Source organism: Dasypus novemcinctus, chromosome 27, assembly GCF_030445035.2.
Source record: "Dasypus novemcinctus isolate mDasNov1 chromosome 27, mDasNov1.1.hap2, whole genome shotgun sequence".
In the NCBI taxonomy this organism is placed as follows: Eukaryota; Metazoa; Chordata; class Mammalia; order Cingulata; family Dasypodidae; genus Dasypus; species Dasypus novemcinctus.
The window spans coordinates 6,187,972-6,210,198 of NC_080699.1; the positions used below are offsets into that span (position 1 = coordinate 6,187,972).

General features: G+C 38.9%; 1 protein-coding gene across 2 annotated transcripts in view; it reads left to right on the top strand.

Annotated features, from left to right (window-relative positions):
• Positions 1-22,227, top strand: part of CNTN5 (contactin 5) — a 1,236,361-nt gene that overhangs the window by 1,124,229 nt on the left and 89,905 nt on the right. The window lies entirely within an intron of this gene.

Below are 22,227 nucleotides of genomic sequence, written 5' to 3' on the forward strand. Positions count from 1 at the left end.
ATGGAATCCAACTACCCTCATGATTAAAGGTTATTCAACCATGTAATATAAGGTATAGAATAATCTGACTGATAATTTTTAAATTATCTTAAAATCAAACTGTTCCTCATCATATACTTTATACATTCTATAAAGTCAAAGTAATTATCTAGTTTGAAACAAAATTGGCTAAAATAATATAGGATGCATTAACTATGAAGATACAGCTTAAACTAAATAGTTCAAGAATTGCCTATCAATAAGCCTGACTTAAACTATGAAATATTGTATTTTATCATTAACTGCTAATGGCTCCACAAATAAATATATTGACAATATTTGTTTCCAATTACTCCTGAAATAGAGCCATGATATTTCCTTGAAGCATTTCCGAAATCTGCACTCTAAGTGCCATTTTCCATCATTTAAGTTTGGAGGAATACCGAAAGGCTTTGGGTTCCTGAAGTAAGGAACTGGTGACAGGCTTTAGTCCCTGTCCCCAGCATAGCAGTTACCTTTCTGAACAGCCTGCAGCAGTGCCTCTGGTGTTTAAAATAACATTAGCTCCTGTTAGAGAGTCAAGCATGTCAGTAAGAATATTTCCAGTTAGTTTTTAAGAAGGATCAGGCAGAAGAAATTAAGAATCATTTTTTCTTAACTAGCTCTTTTTGGATTTTGCCCACATTGCTGTTTCCAATCAAAATTCAGACTGGCATAATCCACTTGTTTGTTTTATTTTTATATTTGAGATATTGATAGTTAAACATCTTTAGAGAGGACAAAATTTTAGAGTTTAAATATCAGTGATTATCTTTTGCATTTTTTCCTGTACCTATGAGAAAGGAATTAAGGAATAGTTATCCTAAATATGTATTGGTAAGAAACAAACATAGTCTGAATCAGTTAGTTTTTTTCTGCAAAACAGACCCCTCAAAAACTTACTGGCTTCAAACAATGATTATTATTATTTTTTCTCTTTATTTTTTTAAAATGTTACATTAAAAAAATACAAGAGGTCCCCACATACCCCCCACTCCTCCCACATCAACAACCTCTTTCATCATCATGGGACATTCATTGGATTTGGTGAATACATTTTGGAGCACTGCTGCACCACAGGGATAATGGTTTACATTATAGTTTACACTCTCCCCCAGTCCACCCAGTGGGCCATGGCAGGACATACAATGTCCAGCATCTTCTATGGTTTGGCTGTTTAGGCTGGGCTCAGCTGGACAGCTAATCTGCACTCATCCATCTGCATTCAGCTGCCAGTCAATTTGGAGGTTCTGATTTTTGGGGTCAGCTGGCTATTGGCTGGGACTACCAGGACAAATGGGCCACATGATTCTCATCTTGCATCAAGCTCTTCCAGGCTTGATCACATGAGGGTCTCCAAGGGAGAAGAACACAAGAGCAGAAGCTACAAGTCCTCTTGGACCTCAGCTCACGACATGCACAGCATCACTTCTCCCACATTCTGTTTGTTAAAACAAGTCATAAGGCCATACCAGAGTCAAAGGGCAGGGAAAATGACTTTTGGGGAATAACATCAGAATATTGTGGCCATTTTTGCAATTTACCATTCTCTGACTTCTTGGACCACATTTTTCCCCCACATTTCTCTATCTTGCAGCCCTCATTCCAGTATCACATAAGTCTCATTCAGTTGTTCTGTCAGTTGGGTTTTGGCTGAAAAACAACCTGCTGAAATTTATGACCCAGTTCTACGGGTCAATGGTTTGAGCGAGGCTCAGCTGGGGGTTTTTCCTGCTGATTCTACTGGGCTCCTTGGCGATTTGTAGTCAGCTAGACGACTGGGAGCTGTTGGGGAGGGGCGGTGCAGTTGCCCAGCCAGGATGCTTGTCTTCGCTCCAAGTGGCCTCTCACCCTGCCCAGGAATTAAGCCAGGCTCCGTCACATGGCTGTCACGGGTTTCCAAAGTGGCAATCCTTCGTGCACAGGCATGTTTTCAGCATCTGTTAGGTGCTTGTTTGACAGCCGCTCATTGGCCAATACAAGGCCCTTGGTGAAGGACAGAGTCCGTGTGGGAGGGGACTGATTACCCAAGGGTGTGGAGTCAAGGAGTCATGGAAGACTTGAGGGCCATTAAGGCAACCACCTGCCTAACAATCTACCAATCTACTTAGTCGTCAGTGCGAAAGGCTCTTTATCCCCAGTTAGGAGATGGGTTTAAGACTAAACTAAAAGCTAGATTATTATATGGATAGTTTTAAATACAGGGGAGAATGAGCCTTTGAAAAACAATTATTTGCACAACTCTAAAACATATGCTGCCCCTAACGACACAAACTAGGTCATTTGTTCTGTCTGAACTGACCCTTTCTTTTTTATTCAATTAAGTTAATCAGACCAAAGCACTCAAATTGGCTATGCAGAGTCCTTTCTCATTTTTTTTTCTCTTTCTAAAATTGTTAGGAAATTTTAATCACTTGTTAATAAAACATTAACAGAAACAGAAAGATATTAACAGGGAAACAGTTTTTAAATGAAAAAAAAATTAATTAATTGATGTTTTACCAAAACAGCATATTCTGAAAACAATGATACTTCTCTCCTCATCTGTCCTAAATAATTCCTGTTAAAGTTTTCTACCAAAAATTGCTTCCAGTGAGTTTTGTACTATAACTATGCTTGATGGAGAAGTCTATGGTTATATCTAAAATAAGCATGATTGTTTCTCTGCCTTTTGGCTAACAGCAAGTGTAAAATAAGCATGATATATACTTATTACGCCTTACCCAAAATGAATTCTGTAGGCTTTTAGCTAATATCCTCCTGATATTTCTCATTAGTGAAAGGTGGGATCATTATTTGCGCTATCATCAACTTTGTTGTAATTTGAGGTATTGGAGAGAAAAGAAATATCTGAGAAACTCTTCCTAACATAGGAGTGAAAAGATTTATTATATAAACATGTGGTAACAGTAGACTAGTCTAAGAAAAATTGTAGTGGCAAAAATAATTAGCTAGCTCAATTTCATATTCAACTTCTCCATGCAATATTTCTGTTTCCCATGAAATTTATTTATGTTCATTACTGTGATTGTAACTGTGGGTTTAGGGTAATATATAGGTGTACAGATTGTAGGATGCGAGCTTCTCAAATAAATATTAGACTTGAGATTTCAAAAGATTTTAAGGGATTTCAAAAGACATTTGAAGATGAAAACAAAGATTATCACGTGAACCTTGGGAAAGGTTAAAATAAACATAGCTCATATTAGGCACTTTCGTTTAAGTCCTTGGATGCAAAGGCAAAGGTTCCATCTGTGAACACAATGGCAGAAGTTGGTTTTCCATGAGGTGGATGTTTAGCTTGTATCACCAAAGAATGCTAGGAATAGCATCAAAATCCTTCAGGAAATCCTCTGAGAATTTCTATGTATTAATGATTGAAATCTCAATATATAAAATGTAAAGGACTTGACAAATCAACTCAACAGTATGGCTCAATACATTGAAAGACAATGCAAGTATAGATTGTGTATTAGTCTGCATGTAGATACCCTCTGTGTACAAAAGTTAAATTTGAAAAACTAGAATTGAATATGTCTAGGTAAGTGGCACATTGTACAGTATGCTTGACTAAGGCAGAAATGAGAAGGCCAGTCTATCATCTTGACATATCTTAATGACATCAAACTCTGGTCAAATCTGAAAAACCAGAAATCAGTTATAAAATGTCATCTTTAATGTGTCTAGAAGTTCTAGACAAGCCATTGAAGTCTCATCTAGTATCATCAACTTCATCTTTTCTGTCATCAGTGTTACCCACCAATAGTTCTTAATGGTAAAAGCCAGGTAAAATAGCATTGTGTTTGGGGATTTCAGTTGCCAGCATTTGCACAACTCTGATGGACTGGATATGTTTGGAGGATAGATAATAAGAGAACTTTTTAACAGCTTCCCCCAGACTAAAATAGAACCTTTGCAAAGAGACTTTAAAAGAATATGTGAAGAACAATGTGATGTGAAGACCAACAAAAAGAAGCTACAGATTGCTAATGCACTGTTGTAATAGTTGGCTAACAACAACAGTGCTACACTGGGCTGATATTCAGCAAGATGAAATATGAAGACTCTTTTTAACAGTTGCACTAGGAATTAAGTTCAGGAGGCAGAAACATAAAAAAAGTAAGTTCTAAGTGCCCCATCTGTAGTTAGAAAGGAACCTTCATGTGGACACACTGTAGGAAGAGCTGTCTATCAGGTATGAGAGCTTTAGCCACACTAACTGGTCAGGCTATAATATAATAGCCATACAAGCTGATAAACACTTAGCTCGGTGTCTCACATGATCTTTCAACTCCAAATCCAACTAAGGTTTCCCTTTTTCACCACAATAAAGGTAAATTTATTTTTAATTGTATAAGTAATACATGCTTATTGTAGATCATTAAACATGCTAAAAGAAAAAAGAAAATAAAAGTCACTTAGAATTACACTACTCTGAGTTACTCCACCGTGAATCTTCCTAAGTAATGTTTTCAGGCGTTTCTTCAAGCAGGCATAAACACACCTTTTACGTATGGAAGATCATATTGAGCATGCTGTGTTTATTTGGATGACTTCCCCCTATTTTTCTACTCCCATCACAGCATACTCCCAACCCCACATCTATCCCACCGAGTTAAGCTGTTAATAGCCTGACAGGTGTCCTTCTGTATTTCCCTCTGTGCTCCTGTAATCCTAGGCAAATTCACGTAGGCCCAGGAATATTTTTGTCATTGTTGTATAAAAATTGAATCATATTTTATATACTCTTTCTATATCTCATTACTCCCACTCCTAATCAGAAATTCCATTCTTTTCAGTGGTTATATCATATTCTATGTATGGCTATAACTCAATTTGATGATGTTAATGAATTTTATCTTTGGCTCCTGTTTTGAGCCATTTATGAACAATGCTATGAAAACACCCTTAAATATCCGTATCATTATGGCTTCGTGCTTTTCTTTCTATGAAATAGACTCCCAGGCATGAATTGCAGGGTTAAAGAATAAAAGTATGCTAAATTTGAATAGATGCCGCCAGATTGTCTTCCAGAAATGAAGTAATATCAAGCTATACTATTGGGTGAAAGAATCACGTCGTAAAAAATTACCAGAGTGGGGTCAAGGATCGTTGGTCTAGGCCGAGATTTGTCCCCGTTAGCTGTTTGACCTTGGCTGAGTCTTGTCAGCTCTCTGTGCCCTCATCTACAAAGTGAAAAGGTTAGAGTAGATGCCTCAACTATTCCTATTTATTCTAAAATTCTGTGATTTGTTACAGTTTATATTCAAAAACTAAAACCAAAACAATAACCTAGTTGTGAGGTCCAATAACAGTGAAATCCTCTTTTTTTTTTTTTACCAAACTTAGTTCAGGAGGGAGCTCCCAAATTACTTTTTTCCCAACTAAACATTACATACTGGCTTGATTCATGGAAGATGTTTCAAAGTCCCACAATGCCCCTAGAATTGGAAAATTCTCAATGCCTCAGGAGTTCCAAACGGGAAAAAAAAGTCAAATCATAGGGAAGAATTGGTATTGGTATTGGTAAACAGTATTGGTAAATGATAAAAGGCTCCTCAGGAGCTAAATAAAAAACATAAACTAAAACTAACAGTTAGCTAACAGATTAAAACAATATTCTTTTCACTGGGTAAGCCATCAACATCCCTTAGTTTATATAAACAGCTAAAATCCACATGTAATAAAATATTCAAATCCTATCAATGTGAAATCTCAGGACCAAATATATATGCTTATATGATCATTGGTATGATTGCCAATTCAAAGGCATGCAACTGTGAAAAAAAGCCTTGTAAACATAAATCTAAGTGCATTTCTCAATGCCTATAGTCAAAAACCATGAACAGCATGGTTCCATATGACTCTGGAAACTATATATATATATATAGTTCAGGGGTTTTTAGCCTTTTTTGTTCCACAGATCCCTTTGCCAGTCTGGTAAAAACCACAGACCCCTTACTAAGTCCGCACTATACTGTGTATTATTTAATAAATATATCACACCCACACCAACACATCCCCACAAAAATAATGTTTTTTTGAATTTCAATTCAATTTCAATTCAAGCTCACGGACCCCTGGTTAAGAACCCCTGAAACAGTTACTGAGCACCAATAGAATATGGCCTTGCCAATCTGAATAAATTCTGATTTTTATAAATTAAATAATTGGTGGATTCTCTTTGATAAAATTGCAAAGCCTCAGTAAGTCTTGTTATTGAAAGTGAGTTTTCTCTTGCAAAATGTCTTGTTCTCACTTTCAAAGTGTCAGTTGAATCTGACTGAGAGTCCTTAGCTTTGAACTTGTCATAGTTGTTTTTGGATTGATACATTTATTCAATTTGACCTTTCATTTTAACTGAACTATTCTTCTTCTGTTTGCATCTTCCCTGGAAGATTGCTGTTGTGGTCCGCAGCCCAAGCAGTGAGTGGAATAGTTAATCTTCTCTGACACTCTGTGTTTGAATTCCCTAAATGCTGAGTATCTTTAATGTTGATGAGCATCTTCCTGATTGTGAAAGGCAGCACTGAAATGAATGCCGGGATCCAAATTTCCTTCTTTCACAGTGAGGTGCTTTTTCATTCGGAAACTTGTTCCTAAGCATTAGTAACTATCAATGTAGGCTTAGCCAAAGAACACTCTGTATTTGTCACTGAATAGTTGAAATAATACAGCTGCTTGTTGAAGATTGTGTTTGTGAAAATATTTACCAGCATTGCAAATAAAATGTGATTATGTGATACATTTGAATTTTAAGGGAAAGTTAGAGGGGAGATATGCGGGAAGATGGTATTGGAGTAAGCAGGCAGGGCCCAACTTTCTCACCAAAACAACAGAGGAAGGGCAGAAGGTTGTCCAAGGGAGCTGCTTTGTGGCCCTGCAGATGAGGAGAGGAAGGACAGAGAGGAGGAAACCAAAATGAAAACTGAGCTATTAGCCCTCAGGTGGGAACTACCCCATCCCCCACCCTCAAGGCTGACGGCCTGGAGAAAGCCCCTGGCCCACTTTGGCCAACTGAGAGGGGAGCAGATGCCTTCCACCCTGGAAGAGGGAGGGTGTGGCCGAGGGCAGAGAGGGGCTTCTCTTCAGTGAATCTGGCCAGCAGAGCCCACATTGAATCTCGGCTCTGACCATTCCAGAATCACTGGCAAGTGGAGGCTGAGACACCTCGAGGGAACAATTTGCTGATGCGCACCATCTACTGGCTGGTCGGGGAGCTGCAAGGAGAAAAACCACTTTGGGGTGTCTCTCATCCCAGTCCCTTGGAGCAGAGCTGCACCCCATTAGTGAGTCTCTGGCCCTATTTTGATAAGCTGGAAATTTTAAAGATTTAGAAAAAGTAGAACAAAAAATCATAGAACAGTCATGAAACAAATCCACTAGGCAAGAGGGAGAAATTGACCATCAGAATAAATTCACCAACATATTCAGATGCTCGTATAACAGTTCTACATTTAAAAAGAAGGTCATTATATATATTAATAAAAGGAGAAATTCACCAAGGAGAAATAATTATAATAAATATTTATGCATCTAACCTGGGTGCCCCAAGATACATGAGGCACACACTGACAAAACTGAAGGGAGAAACAGATATCTCTACAGTAATAGTTGGGACTTTAATACACCATTCTCAGTATTGGGCAGAACATCTGGACAAAGGATAAATAAGGAAAAAGATAACTTGACTACTGCGATAAATGAACTAGACTTAATAGACATTTATAGTGCATTATACCCCAAAATAGCAGGATATACATTATTTTCAAGTGCTCATGGATCCTTCTCCAGCATAGACCATATATTGGGTCACAAGACAGGTCTCAATAAATTTAAAAGATTGAAATTTGGGAAGCAAATGTGGCTCAAGCAACTGAGCTCCCACCTACCACATGGTCGGTCCCAGGTTCAGTTCCCAGTGCCTCCTAAAGAAGATGAGCAAAACACCAAGCTACCGCAATGGGCAGGTGTGGCGAGCTGATGCAACAAGATGATGCAACAAGAGACACAAGGAAAACATAATGAGAGACTCAACAAAGCAGGGAGGAGAGGTGGCTCAAGTGATTAGGTGCTTCCCTCCCACATCAGAAATCCCAGGTTCAGTTCCTCATGCCTCCTAAAAAGAAGATCAGCACATGGCAAATGGACACAGCAAAATGCAAACAACGAGGGGGTGGGGAGAAATAAATAAAATCAATCTAAAAAATTGAAATTATACAAAGAACTTTCTTTGATCATAATTAAGTGAAGTTGGAAATCAATAATGGATGGCAAAGGGGGAAATTTACAAATATATGGAGATTAAACAATGCACTCTTTATCAGTCAAAGAAGAAATTGCAGGAGAAATTAGTAAGTATCTTGAGATGAATGAAAAAGAAACAAAACATATCAAAACCTATGGAGGAAGGAGGTGGATGTGGCTCAAGTGATTGGGCTTCCTCCACCATACGGGAGGACCAGGGTTTGATCCCTGGGGCCTCGTGGTAAAGCCATGCCCATGGAGCGAGCAACACAGAAAGATGATGACGCAACAAAAGAGAGATGCAAGGGAGAGTCAAGGCGAGACACAGCAGAAACCAGGAACTGAGGTGACGTCAGTGGCAGGGAACCTCTCTCCCACATCAGAGGTCCCTGGTAAAGCCTAGAGGAGAAAACAAGAAGACAAAAAGAAAAAGACACAGATGACCACACAGTTAATGGACACAGATATCCAAAAAAACACAGCAGGGTGAGGGGAGAGAAAAAAAACCTATGGGGGGAGTGGGTGTGGCTCAAGCAGTTGAGTGCCCACCTCCCATATGGGAGGTCCCCAGTTTGGTTCCCAGTGCCTCTGAAAAAAACAAATAAGCAAACAAACAAAGAAACCAACTCAGGGACTGGCTGCTCGGAAAGGCCATCTTTGCATTGTTCCTGGGTCCAGCTCCCTGCTTGCAGCAGCCACCTCCACCGGGCACCACTATTGCAGACACTGGCAGCTTTATCACCAGAGTCCCCAAACTCTCCCTTTCTTTTTAATCTGTTACATCAGATCACTGGTGTGCCTTACCATGTAAGACGCAGCTATGGATACCACCTCTGAAATTAACACCAAGAACTTAAAGGAGAAGAAGGAAGTTGTGAGGAAGCAGAGAATGGATGAGATGCACCTGTTGATGGGAACGCTAATGAAGAAAATGGGGACCAGGAGGCTGACAACAAGGTAGACAAAGAAGAGGAAGGAGGGGGGGGGTTAAGGAGGAGGAGATGGAGATGAAGAGGAGGCTGATGCAGCTGTGGGCAAATGGGCAGCTGAAGATGATCAGGATGACGATGTGGACACCAAGAAGCAGAAGACCAATGGGGATGACTAGACAGCAAAAGGGGAAAAGTTAAACTTAAACTTAAAAAAAAGGCCACTGTGACCTATTCACACTCCAATTACTCTTTCAGAATCGAAACGTGGTCAACTTCGGATAGAGAGGCCTGCCCACCTGCCCCCACAGACAGCGCCCCCCCACAGATGACATGAGCTCCCCACGACCCAAACAAAACTACAGTGTGAATTTGCAACAGGGAAGGAAAAAAGAACCAAAACTTCTAAAGTCCTGCTTTTTTTTCTTAAAGGTACTTTAAAGAAGAAAATTTGTATTTTTTATTTACTTTTTATATTTTTTCACATATTATCAGGGGTCAGCCATTTTTAATGATCTCGGATGACCAAACCAGCCTTCGGAGCGTTTTCTGTCCTACCTCTGAGTTTATTTGTGGTGTGACCATGTTCATTATAATCTCAAAAGAGGGAAAAAACCTTGTAAAAAAAGCAAAAACAAAAGCAAAAAACAGTCTTATTCGAAGTATTTCAGTAATTTTTTTGTGTATGTATTAATATTTAGCTGTACTATAAGTAGTTGGTTTGTATGAGATGGTTAAAAAGGCCAAAGATAAAGTTTTCTTTTATTTTTGTCTATGAAGTTGCTGTTTTTTATTTTATTTTATTTTATTTGCCTGTTTGATATATGTGGGAAACAATGTTGTCCAACAATAAACCAGGATTTTATTTTGAAGAATTGTTCTAACAACAACAAAATAAAAACTCAGGGAAGTTAATGTGGCTCAGTGGCTGAGTGCCAGCTTCCCACATACAAGGTCCCAGGTTCAACCCTCAGCCCCTGCCCTGGTACCTAAAAAAGAAAAAAAAAAACAACTGTGGGATACAGCAAAGGCAGTGCTCAGAGGGAAATTTATAGCCTTCGATGCTTACATTGAAAAAGAAGAAAGAGCTAAAATAGAAGGCCTAACTGCACACCTGGAAGGACCTGAAAAAAAGAAAAACTAATCCCAAGCTACTGAAGGAAAGAAATAATAAAGATCAGAGCAAAAATAAATGAAATTGAGAACAAAGAAGCAATAGATAGAATCAACAATGCAAAAAGTGTTCTTCAAGATCAACAAAATCACCAAACACTGAACTAGACTGACAAAGAAAAAGAAAGAAGATGCAAATAAAGAATATCAGAAAAGGGAGCGGGGGGGGGGGGGGGGGGGGGAGGGCATTACCATTGACCCTGCAGAAATAAAAGAGATCATGAGAGGATACTATGAACAACTGTACAAGAACAAACTAGACAGTGTGGATGAAATGGACAAATTCATAGAAAAACACAACCTACACTGACCCTAGAAGAAAAAGAAGACCTCAACAAACCAATCATGAGTAAATAGATTGAAACAGTCATCAAAGCCTCTTTAAAAATGAAAATTACAGACCAAATTCTCTAATGAATATAGATGAAAAAAATCCTCAAAAAAATACTTGCAAACCAAGTCCAAAAGCACAAAAGAATTATATACCATGATCAAATGGGTTTCATTCCAGGTATGTAAGGGTGGTTCAACAAAACAAAATAAATGAGTGTAATAGACCACATTAATAAATTGAAGAAGAAAAATCACATGATCTTCTCGATTGATACAGAAAAGGCACTTGATGAAATACAGCATCCTGTCTTGATAAGAACACTCCAAAAGATTAGAATAGAAGGATGAGACTGGGACAAGACAAGGATACCTGCTGTTATCACTCTTATTATATTGTGCTATAAGTCCTAGCTAGAGCAATTAGGCAAGAAAAGGAAATAAAATGCACCCAAATAGAATATGAAGAAGTAAAACTTTTGCTACTTGCTGATGATATGATCCTATATCTAGAAAATCCTGAAAAATCCACAACAAAGCTACTAGAATAGACAAGTTAAGGGAAAATTTGAAACAGACACATATTTAGTAACTGTCAAAAACATCTTTAGAAATGCTGATATAAATTAATTATTCCATTAGAATATTGTAAAATGTGTTAAGTGTAAAATCTTCATCACCATTTTGTTATTTTATTTCATTTAAAAATGTCTGTCAATATGCTTAGTACATGTAAACCATATTCTTTCATATATATGAAGAGGATTCTATGTGCCAAACACCACACTAGGCACTGAGTAGTACCTAAAACATGGTTTAGGCAAACATGGTAATACCATGCAAATGTGGTTGATACTCACAGGATCAAACCATAGTTTAAAAAGTCTCCAGGTGGTATTTACCCAATAGATACCAAGGCTATTTCTTTCTTAGTCTTTTGATGACTCAGAAAGATAAAATGAGAACTAATTTTATTTTCCAACTCAGCAAGTTCTGGCTGGAAATATTTCCTCTAATTTCCTCCTGAAATGAATAGATCATTTTTTTTAGCTCATATCATTCCTCCCATACTTTATCTTAGACAACTAAAAGAAGCCAGTCAATCCTTCTAAAATTCTGCCTGTAAAGTTCCTTAGTCAGATTCCTAAATTTGCCGGGTACTCTTTTCTATCCTGCACATTACCACAGGCAATAGATTTGCTAAGTTTTTCTGCATGTACGTAATTTAGGTCCCGTTTTTTCCAGCCTCCAGTTATAATCTCCTCCCTGTTTTGTTTTGTTTTGTTTTGCTCTCTCATTCTCCTTGAACAATTTCTTTGAGACCCTTCCCCGTCATGGACTGAGGGTAGGGTTGTAGGAACATGCCCTTAGGATTCTGAAGGATCGTACAGGCACACACTTGAGACCTGAGGGCATTCTTTATTTGGTGGCACCCTTGATTTGATGTTTGCTGAGGCCATTTCTTACTTTGATGGTCCTTTGTCATTTGGGAGATGAGGATGAGAATCCATTTTGTTTTTAAATCAAGCTAGTCCTGCTTTATAGTTCCTCTATATCCTGCTTGAGAAATTAGCAGTTCTCTCTTTTTGGTTCATATCACTCTGTCCATATTTTATTATACATAGCTAAACATCTTCCTGAAGATCTCCTTAGTCAGATTCATAGTTTGTCCACTGCAGAAAGTGTGTTGTCCACATTATCTCAGGTGATAGTTCTGCCAAACTTCCTGACACTAAATGGTCACCTTTTGTCCAGTTTCATAACCATTTCCTCACTAGCCTTCAAGCCCTTATCAACAGACTCCTCAGTGCTCTTCCAGCATTTGCTAATAGTGTCTTCATGGCACTTACTGCTTTTGTACATCTAATCCCAAAGTCACTGCCACATGTTTAGGTTTCAGCTACATCAGCAGCCTACTTCCAGGTACAAAATTATTTTATGGTTATTCATTGCTGTATAGAAAGCCACCTCAACACTAATTGTGTAAAGCAACTTTTTTTTGTAAAACCACTTTACGGGGATGGCAGTTTTTTGGGGGTCAGCCAATCAGGTAGATCACAGCCAGGCTGGTCTGACACCCGAGAAGAGCTTGAATCTGTTCCACAATGGCTAAGACTTTAGCTGGGGTAGCCAAATGGCTGGTATGTTTCACTGCGTGCTGTATGCCTTGAAGATCAGATCTAGCTGTTGGGTGGATTTCCCACTTTCTCTGGGTTGCTTTTGCCAGGGCTAGAATGCCCACGGTGATTCTTTATTCATGTATCTGTTATCTGGACTGGGATGGTTTAAACAACTGTAGCAGCCTAGGCTTTTATCTTTCTCTAGGCAGTCCTCTTTGTAGCTATCTTGGGCCTTTTTCACAGCGTGGTAGCCCCAGGATAATCCACCTTTTTACATGACAGCTGGTTTCTACCACAATGAGTATTCCAAGGGTCTAAAAAGTTCTAAATCTTATAATTAGCCACAGGATTTCCAGAATGTCCCTTCTGTCACTTCCTATTGGTAAAGAAAAAAAAAATGCCACCAAGACCAGTCTAAATTCAAGGGTTAGGAAATCAGACTCCTCCTCTCAATGGAACAAGTAGCCAAATATGTATGGGCATCCTTTATCTACCATGATAAACAAGTAGCTAAATTCTAGGCCTAATAGGTTATTTGAGCAATACTACCTACAAGTGGAGTCACCAAAAAGGACAACAATCAATGTAGTGTAAAGTAGATTGTGAGAGATTCATTTTCATACAGTGTCAAGTTTTGCCAAAGTAAGATAGAATATGACTCACATTGTCTTTTAGGACAAATTTTAATACTCCACAGTACCATGCTTAGATACTTCAGGAAGAAGGAAATGTAGCTAATAGGAAAGTGGAATAAACACAAGCAGGGAAGAAATGAGAGTAAATGAAGATAAAAATTGAACTCATTTGGAGCACTGAAAACCCATTTCCAGTTATTGGCATGTATTGTGCTCTAGGGAGAGATTAGGGATTGCCAGACTCACGGCCCCACAGGAGTCCTAGGCAAGGTCACATGTGAACTTGGCCTTCAGCCAATGACAGGAGAAGCAGAGAAGTGAAAGCAGGAGAAGGGAGCAGATAGGTCCCTTCTAGGGTCCTGGGACTCAACCTTAGCCTCCCTCTCCCATGGCCCCAGCAACCCAGGTTGATAAAGAAATTGCTTGGACCCATGAGCCCCAGGCATAAAGGAGACACACAAACAACTGGTCTCATTCAAGGCTTACTATTAGTGTTTCATGCAAAAATCAATGAAACTCAAAGTGGTCTCCTACATTCCCAAGACTGGATTTATGGCAAAATCAGGTCAATGGTGAGTCTTAACTGATGAATGAAATGAAAGCTACTATACTTGCCTGTCTGGGCTCCACTGATTGTAAAGATGAATTACAAATCCTACAGGAGGCGTCTGAGTACTCTTCCACACAACCAGGATGGAACTAGACTTGCATGTAGATATTGACTATTCTCAAATATAAAAACACTATCAGAATAAAATTTGATTTATCCTTGCAGCCACTACAAGATGGCATTAAAAAAAAAAACAATGTTACTTTAAAGGATAAATTGAAAATGTGAGAAGACTGGGAAAGAAAAAACAGATACATTGATATATAGGTAAAATATTAATCCATCAAAATTATGCACTTAAGTTATGTTTTAGTTTCCCAGGCTGCTGAAAGCAAATACCATGACATGGCTCAGCTTGGACAATGGGAACTTACTAGCTTACAGTTTTGAGGCCGAGAAAATGTCCAAACCAAGACATCATCCCAGCGATGCTTTCTTCCCGAAGACGGTCCTTGGCTCCTCTGCCACATGGTGGCAATTGTGTGTTGTTCCCTTTTCTTCTGGTTTTCCTTGATTTCAGTTTCTGACATTGGCAGGGTTTTTCCTCTGTCTGTATCCATTCTATAAAGAACTCCAATAATAGGATTAAGTCCCATCCTGAATGAGGTGCGTCACACCTTAGTTGAGGTAGCCTCATCAAAAGTTCCTACTTCCAATGGGTTTATACCCACAGGAATGGATTAGATTTAAGAACATGTTTTTCAGGGGGTGCATACAACTTCAGACCACCACAGGTTAGTAAGGCAAATTTGGCCAATTCTTCCAAAAAGCTGTGTCCCTATAGCCTGTACCCGGTTAAATGACATCATGCCAGCTGAGGGTCAGAGATGGTCCTCATGGTGGGAGACAGAATGAGGATCCTCCAAATGCTGTGACAAACAGTCCCAGCAAGGTAAATGATGGCATGAGCAAATGTGGGTAATGAGTCATAGGTAGCATCGGAAGGGTGATGTGGGCATGTCAAAGAGAGATGCAGAATTTTACGTCTAGAGGTGGCTGATGAAAGGCAGTTATGAAAGAATGAATAAACCCTATGGTTTATTTAGAGAACTAATTTCTAATGACAGTTTTGTGGCTATTACCAAATAATTTACTGTATAAGTGAAACTCCTTTATTATTTAACATACTTGCCAAATTTTCCCTTAACAGATGCTGGTGAATCAAGCCACCTAGAGGTTTAAACAGAGCAAGGAATGTTTCGTAGGCAGCATAGGAGCCTGGGAAGAGCACTTGACCTAGAGCCAGGCGACCAAGGCTCTACTCCTGAGGAGCACTTGACCTAGAGCCAGGCGACCAAGGCTCTACTCCTGCCTTCACACTTAATTGGCCCTTGGACAAATCATCTTTAGCCCTTAGTTTCTCAACTGCTGTAGGAATTGGGGGGTTAGACCAGATGATTTGTTGTTTCTCCTTCCACACTAAAATGGACATTTTCTTTCATGATTTCTTTGTACTACTCTCTATTGTAACACCACTCATTGCATGTCTACCTCTCACATTGCATTGTGAGTTTTTCAAAGGTGTGAATTATCTTTTCTTTATCTAGTAGCATGTGTAGATCAGTTATAGCAGATTTTTATCTCTGGATGAACTCTAGTAAACTGTGTTAACTAGAATCACTGTGGTAAGAAGAATCCGTTGATGGCGATGCAGCTCAGCTGTGTTTGCTAGCAGTAGAGAGGAGAAGGGCATAGTTTTAATGGTGCTTGGTATTTGCCTTTTCCTGCCTAGACACTAGACACTAATAAATGCTTGATGAGTGAATGAACAATTCCATAGCTATTGTGCATGTGCACTCAGGTCTCATAAAATATGTGTAGCTACAGTAAAATGTCATTATTCTAGAGCTTTCTGAGTGGTCATGCTATTACTGGTTGTTTACAAAGCACAGCTAAAGCATGAATGAACAACATTTTTTCTGACTGGTTTTATCATCTTTAAGTATCTTCGGTGAGAGGTAATTGAAGAAGCATAGCCTTACTTGAGAGATAGTCAGGCTATTCCATTACTAGACAATGATATAATTCACCCTGAAGAAAAAAATGTTTATTGCATGTCATGATTGTTAACATCTTTTTACCTGCCAGTGTTGCCTCATTGAGCCAACCTATGGACCAGGTGTTATTCCGATTATAAAATATTATTACCAAAGAGATTCCATGAGAAAGTTGATCCATCATACAAACACTAGAGAGAATTTTCTTAAAACATTAAAGATGTGATTTTATATGCCACTTTCGTCTAGAATTCTCTTGTGAAAACTGGTCTGCCATTGCTCTTACAAAACCGCCAACCTCTAAGTGAGGATAAGAGTCCCTCTGTAGCCCTCCCAACTCTAGGACTGTCAAGTTTTGAGGCAATCCCCACACCCATTCTTCAAAGTGTGAGATGTTGTCCTCCTTTAATTTTCACCGATAAACCGAGTGTAAACTGAACAGGTTGAAGCTGGCAGAGATGTGTCATCAGTCTTTGCATTTGTATTTTAATTGCATAAATAAAGCAGAAAGAATATTTGGAGAGAATACCATATAAGTATACTAAGGCCTGGATTGGGCTACACTAAATAAGCTATGTAAAACTTACAGCAGGTCCCTCTGTTTTCTAACACAAACCTTAAGAAGATGTAACTTATTCTATTTCTCTATTTTTTTCACACCAATATCCATTCATAAAAACACTACAAGTCAGGAAAGCACAAAAAGGAAGGTACCAGCATTAAGATAGGAGAGGATAAGTGTTTTACGTTTTACAGAAAGATATATGCCAACTCCTCAGTATTATTTCCAGGAGCACCATTGTCTAGTATGGGCAGAAAATGTTCTGGGAATCCAGAAAATACCAACAAAGGCTGGAGTGGCCCCCAGGATGCAGTTCATGGGCACTTGACTTGTTCAGCTCTGCAGGGCCCTGCACCGAGAAGGGTCCTGTGTTTAGAATAATACTCTGCTCTCATCATTTTGAAACTCTGAATAATCTTCAACAAGGAGCCCCACATTTTCATTTTACACTGAGGTCCACAAATTATGTAGCTAGTCCTGGTGGTCAATAAAGTCTTTCTGAATAAGATAAGACTTGAGCAAGGTTTCACATATGGGGTAGGATTTAGAGACTTGGACAGGTCATTTCAAACTAGGGAACCATTTAAAGAAAGGTGAAGACAGTGTATTTTCCACAATAATAAGAGAGGAGGTAGGTTAAGTCCCAAAACCATGATGATATACCATTTCACACCCACTTGAATGACTATTATCAAAAAAAAAACAAACAGAAAAAGCACATGTTGGTGAGGATGTGGGGAAGTTGGAGTCCTTGTACATTGTTGACAGGGAATTGAAAATGGTACTGCCATTGTGGAAAGCAATTTGGCAGTTCTTCAAAAAGTTAAACATAGAATTATTGTATGATCCCAACAATTCCACTCTTAGGTATAGACACAAAAGAACTGAAAACATGACTGAAAAATACACTCATTCACCAGTGTTATTCATAATAGCCAAAAGGTGGAAATAACCAAGTGTTCATCAACAGATGAATGAATAAACAAAAAGATGTTATATCAATACAATGGAAAACCATTCAGCTGTAAAAGGAATGGAGTTCTGATACATTCTCCAACTTGAATGAACCTTGAAAACATTATGTTATATGAAATAAGCCACATAAAAAAGGACCAATATTGCAAGATTCAACTTACATGAAGTATCAAGAATAGGTAAACTTATAGAGACAGCAAGTATAATGGAGGTTATCGTGGGCTGAGAGGAGTTGGAGAGTACCTGTTGTTGCTAAAGGGGTACAAACTTTTTATTTGGGATTATGAAAATGTTCTGTAAACTGTGGTGGTAGTTAACTAACATTGCGAATATATTTAATGTCACTAAACTGTGCATGTAAAAATGGTTAAAATGGTAAAAAGAAAAATGATAATATAGGTTGAATCCAACTTAAATGCAAGATTAAGAAATTGGACTGTCGAGATTTTTGAGATGGTCAATAAAATCAATTTTTAAGGTAGACTGATCTAGTAGTGACATGTCAGATGGGTCAGAGTGAGAAACAGAGAGGGGATAACAAAGATATAAGGAGCTGGTTTGAGAGCTGTTAAAAATAAATGTCAGAGTCATGTTCATGGAATGATTCCTAAAACTAAATGAAAGCACACAGAAAAAGGGAAAACATCTGGACTCGGCCTGAGTGTTGTGCTACGAGGTAATGGGTCCATTTCTCGCCATTACATCACACCCAAGTCCAGATACAGCTATGAAGACATCTGCTTCCCTCTCACCCCCCGTGTTTCCTCCACCAAAGCTGCCTTGAACGGCACCCTCCATGAGTTCAGAGTCTTCCTTCCCTAGAGTTACAGGGCCAGGGAGGCACTAAACCAGGGCTAGGATTTAGATCTGTTCATTCCTATTCCAATGATTTTATACTAACCTATATTGTCATATTAAAAAACAAAAGCAAGAGGCATATTGGCATTTTTTAAAAAATGCTAGATACCTACAAAAATTTCTTTAGCAATGGAAAACTTTCATGTGCAGTTTGTTGAAGGAATGAATACCAATTTAAAAAAAAACACTCCTTTTCACTAAGAGTGCACCCCTGATGCACTTTGACAGATAACATTGATCCAACACTTACAATGTGCCAGGCACTGCTCTCTCACCTTGAAGCTCTGAGAGAAGTTCTAAGTGACTGAGTGATTTTCCCAAGATCTAGAGTCACTCTGCAGCCCATATTACTCTTTCAGCACTCTCTTCCAGTGTCCTCTTCAGTAGGCTTTTCCTGTGTCCCTTCCAAGCCTCTTTGAGAGAGAATAAAGGGGAACACTGTCAACCATAAATTAGAAAGGGGGCATGCCGCTTGCACTCGTTGGGTCACCTAATGATCAGCCACCGTGCCAGTACTACCTCCACTCTGGGAGTGCCTCAGTGGATCTCAAAGGAGATCCAAAATGGCACACAGTAGTTCAAAGCTGAGAGCAAAGCACTGGTGGAGCCTAAGCAGAGCAGGGCTAATGGAGGGCTGGGGGAGCCCAGAAAAGCTTCGCCAAGGTAAAGGTAATGGCCTCTGAGCAAGGTCTAGAAGGACTTTCCAGGCCAAGAAAGGAGAAAATATCCACAGGCCAACCCAGTTATGGGAAGAATTCCTGAGGATGGGATCGTGAGGCCAGTGTTGCAGAAGCACAGATGTCAGTCCCAGGAGAGGGGTCTGTGCTGTGAAGAGCCTCCGGAGCCAGCACAAGATTAGACCCTCTCCTAAAGGCACAGCGGCCGGCAGATGCCTTTGAGCAGCAAAGTAGAACGAGCTCCCATTGTAGGACTGTCACCAGCAGCCTCATGGAGGAGGAGCAGGCCGCAGTCAAAGCGACAGCTGAGAAAGGACTGGACTTGGGTGGAAGGATAACACTTCCTGTTTTATGTCAGTCATAAATAGCAGTCGCGATAATCTAGCAAATGCTCTAATAAAACTATGTGACCAAAAGTGTAAATGGCAAGGCCATGCAGCCGCACTCCCAGAGAATCAACACGGGGCCTCTGTCTTAAAGTGCCTTCATCTATTCGCTCATTCAACACATTTTCATTGAGCTCCCGCTGTGAGAAGACGCTTTGCCAGGTGGCAGGGCCTTGAGGTAGGTTCATGGGAAGCAACAGGTAACAATGATCTGTTCAAAAAGGCATAGAAAGTGCAGAAAATAAGGCAACTGTCAAATTAAACAAGAAAGCAGAGAAGAACTCCTAAGAGAGAAAAACTGAAATTGAGATTTCAGTGTAAGAAAACAAGCATCGGTTGTAAGTAACCATTTCATTAAAAGTGCACAAAATCGTGGAGGTTCCCTCTCAGGAGCTGCACACTGTGGGCTAAGCTTAAGTGTAAGGGGCTCCCTCATGAATTCTTCTCATTACTCCTCTTGAAAGATCAGTAAATCTACTGAAAGGGTAATTTAGGTTCCGTGCTCATGATCCAATCATTTTACTTTTAATCTTCCCTGTTTAGAATTTTAAAAATATGATGCAGATATAATCCAAAAGGGAAGGGATGGGCTCCAAATGAGACAATTTTGGCTCCTTGAATATTTTTGGAACCCATAAATATGCACTACCTAGACTGTAGTTTCTTTGCCTCTGATAAATGTTGATGGCATTCTGGCCAGTTTATAGAGCATCGCACAGGAATAACTGCAGGAAATAAGTAAAGGTAATCTTTACCTCATCCTCCTGAACGCCCGGAAACTTTATGTGACTTTAACACAGTCTCTTCCTTATCCAATTAAGCTTTTCTTTTGCTGTAATTCCCCAAAAGGACAAAGGTTTGGGGTCATTTGTCCAGAGCAAAAAGAAATAAATAATTTGGGAGAAAAAAAGTCTGGAAAATGAAAAAAGTATACTTAATCACAGGAATGTGAATTTACAAAATTTTTCAAGAATGGGAGTCTGAAAAATTACTTTTAATCAGTGCTTTTCCTGCTGTTAAGCTGCCACAATATTGTTTGTGGCATTAACAAAAACAACAAGAACAAATAAACTACAAAACAAAACAAATACACAACATCAAGCACTGCCTTTCAGATGGTGTTATTTCTAGAATTAAATCCTGTTCAATTTTCTGGGACCTAGACACATTGATTCCTGATTAGTTTAATTGAGTACCCCATTAAGAAAGCTGCTAATAAATCTAGTGGAACAAGGAATATTTCACATCTAACTAGGCCCACACTACATAAAGTGGTATTGAAGCTCATATATACAGTTTTAAATTATGTTGATTTGAAACTGAATTACAACTTATGCCTGTGCCCCCCCCCCCAAAAAAAAATCCAAGGGATTTAAGGTTTTCTTTTCAGATTCTAAAGAAGTAAGCACTTAGTCTGGTGGAGATGAGGAAATGAATATTATTAGAATTTAACACTAAAAATGTATCCAAAGGAAATTAGTAGTGTAGGACATTCACTGGACAAATAACACATTCCTTGAAATAATTATGACATTTTAATGCATTCTCACCATGAAGCATTTCCTTATAAATGACTAAACCAGACCCTGTCTTAACAATTATATCATTAGAGAAAACTTCAAGACATTTAGAAATTCCTATGGTAAGACTAATAGAAAAGAAACAAAACAAATGAAATACTGGGGGGAAAGTGGTCTAAAACATAATATATAGTTAAGTAATTCATTTAATGAACTCACATCATCTGAGAATTAAAAGCTCACATTGAATTTCTTCATACCCTTTCTGTGAATACTAAGGAAAAAAATGAATTCAAACAACTTCTCAAAATTAGACCCACTTTTGTAATTTTCATTTAATCTGGCAGGTCTATTTCAAAGTAAAGGCAAAGAACTAGACTCTTAATCATCAGGATACTGGCCTACACATCTTTTTTTATTATTTTTTAAGACAATTCACCTTCATACCATCGAAACATGAATGTCCTCTAATCTGGACTGCTTCTCTCTGGCTTGCATTAAACATTCTTCCATGTGCTCAGCCATTGTTGAAGAGAAGTTGTGAGTTCCTTGAATCTCTCATTTCAAGCTACACACATCTGCTCTCATTCCAGTCAATTGTTCTTTGGTTGCAGGAAACAAAAGGGAATATTGACATATTGCTATGTCATTATCTGGAAGACCAAAACAGCAACAACAAAACAACAACAAAAACCCTCTTCAGTTGTAAATACCAGAACTTCACCTATACTTACTAATGGAAATCCATCCTTCCTGATAGAGTAAACGAAAGATGAGATGCAGTAATGAACGCTCTTTACCATTCATTCTAAAGTATAGGCTCATCACTGATGCCATGAACTGATAGATCTAGATCTTCTCCCTCGTACTTAGCAATCTCAAATGCAGTTATCTGTCAACTATGTCCTAATTTTCTTGCTCCCAACAAGAATCATGTGTTCTGAGCCTCCTTTGTGTTTTGGAACTCCACTGATTAACAAAACTTTAGGCTGATCCTGCTGATAGTGGTGGTTAGGGGAGGAATAAAAATGTTTGTCACGACCTACAGCTGTGGGAGCAGGCTCTCTCACCCAAGCACTGTCTCGTCTGTTGCCCGCAGTGTACTTAACAAAAGGAACCATTTAATAAAGCAGCACAAGATAAGCTTTTGACAGCTATCTTCTCATAATTAATTTCCCACAAGGAGCCAT